The sequence below is a fragment of the Chrysoperla carnea genome (genome assembly GCF_905475395.1).
Source record: "Chrysoperla carnea chromosome X unlocalized genomic scaffold, inChrCarn1.1 SUPER_X_unloc_62, whole genome shotgun sequence".
In the NCBI taxonomy this organism is placed as follows: domain Eukaryota; kingdom Metazoa; phylum Arthropoda; class Insecta; order Neuroptera; family Chrysopidae; genus Chrysoperla; species Chrysoperla carnea.
The window spans coordinates 10,001-12,500 of NW_025408192.1; positions in this window are offsets into that span (position 1 = coordinate 10,001).

Below are 2,500 nucleotides of genomic sequence, written 5' to 3' on the forward strand. Positions count from 1 at the left end.
GTGTCCATAGACATGCAAAAGCGTCATACCAAGCCATATACATACCTACACCACCTTTGTTGAATGATACACGAACAGTATGAAAATTAAACAACATATTCAATATCATTTTATATTATACTAAAATAAATGTTATTCTATTAAGAAAGTGTATATTTTTAAATTTGGCATTCATTACATAGTCAAAATACAATAATAATATAGATGATACATATACGATAATTGTTATTTTTCTTTCTGTTTTTTCGTGATATCATGGTGTCCATAGAATTGCAACGACGTCATACCAAGCCATATACAACTCTACACCACCTTTGTTGAATGATACACTTAGAGTATGAAAAATAAACAAATTATACTATATCATACTATATCATATATGTAAGACTGTTGAACATAATACCACAAAATACACTATTTCATATAGATATACATTCATTCTTGTCAACATAAAAGTACGTTATAAATGATACATATACAATAAGTTTTATTCCTCTTTCTGTTATTCCGTAATATCATAGTGTCCATAGAATTGCAACGACGTCATACCAAGCCATATACAACTCTACACCACCTTTGTTGAATGATACACGGACAGTATGAAAAATAAACAACCTATTCTATACCATTTAATATCATACTAAAACATGAAACAAATGTTATTCTATTAAAAAGTGTATTATTTTATTATATTTAGTATTCATTACACAGTCAACATACATAAATGATACATATACGATAAGTGTTATTCCTCTATCTGTGCATCCGTAATATCATAGTGTCCATAGAATTGCAACAACGTCATACCAAGCCATATACAACTCTACACCACCTTTGTTGAATGATACACGGACAGTATGAAAAATAAACAACTTATACTATACCATACTATATCATATGTGTGAGACTGCTGAACGTAATACCACTAATACACTGTTATACATAGATATACATTCATCTCATTAACTTACACGCACTATCCATCATATATATTAAAGACATTACACCCGGTGCTTCAAACTCAAAATATGATAATGTTTAAAATGGCTTTAAACATCATAAACTTTACAGAATAATCAAAATTTTAAAGAAAAAAATTTTTAAAAAAAAATTTTTTTCAGCTAAAAATTTTTATTTTGGGACCAAAAAAATTTTTTTTTGCTTTTATCATATTTTATTAAATGAAATTTATGCATTATAATAAATTATTCAATAAACATTAATAATTATAATAAATTATTAAAAAATTTTTGGAATTAATGCAAATTTTTAGAAAAAAATGTATATTTTTTTTTTATATACAAATCGTACATGTTATATTGCGACAGGGTACCGGTATAATACATGTGATACATATGTAGATTTTCGAAAAAAATTTTATCCTTTTAAATGGTCCTAAATACTATATAAAGGTAAAATATATAGAATTTTTCGGGATTCATTAAAAAATTTTAGGGAAAAAATTTCATTTTATTTTATATACAAATCGTACATGTTATATTGCGACAGGGTACCGGTATAATACATGTGATACATATGTAGATTTTCGAAAAAAATTTTATCCTTTTAAATAGTCCTAAATACTATATAAAGGTGAAATATATAGAATTTTTCGGGATTCATTAAAAAATTTTAGGGAAAAAATTTCATTTTATTTTATATACAAATCGTACATGTTATATTGCGACAGGGTACCGGTATAATACATGTGATACATATGTAGATTTTCGAAAAAAATTTTATCCTTTTAAATAGTCCTAAATACTATATAAAGGTAAAATATATAGAATTTTTCGGGATTCATTAAAAAATTTTAGGGAAAAAATTTCATTTTATTTTATATACAAATCGTACATGTTATATTGCGACAGGGTACCGGTATAATACATGTGATACATATGTAGATTTTCTAAAAAAATTTTATCCTTTTAAATAGTCCTAAATACTATATAAAGGTAAAATATATAGAATTTTTCGGGATTCATTAAAAAATTTTAGGGAAAAAATTTCATTTTATTTTATATACAAATCGTACATGTTATATTGCGACAGGGCACCGGTATAATACATGTGATACATATGTAGATTTTCTAAAAAATTTTTATCCATTTAAATGCTTCTAAATACTGTATAATGCAAATATATATAATAATTTACAGAATTAATACAAAATTTTTATTGTACAAATTCACATTAATAGTTAATTGGTTAAAAAAAAATTTCAATACACAATGGGAATCAGGCTATTTTATTGGAACTTATTTATAATTAATTCATAATATATTTTTCTATATAAATTGATTAATTGTTTTTACATTCACCGTGTAAACGTATACACCATTCAAGTAAAAAAAAAAAAAAAAAAAAAAAAAAAAATTATTATTATATTCTAGTAATACATAATAGTTATTCGCTAAAAAATATTTAATAGACAATAAAAATCTGACTATTCTGTTGTGAACTTATAAATTATTGATTCAAAATATATTTCTCTACCTAA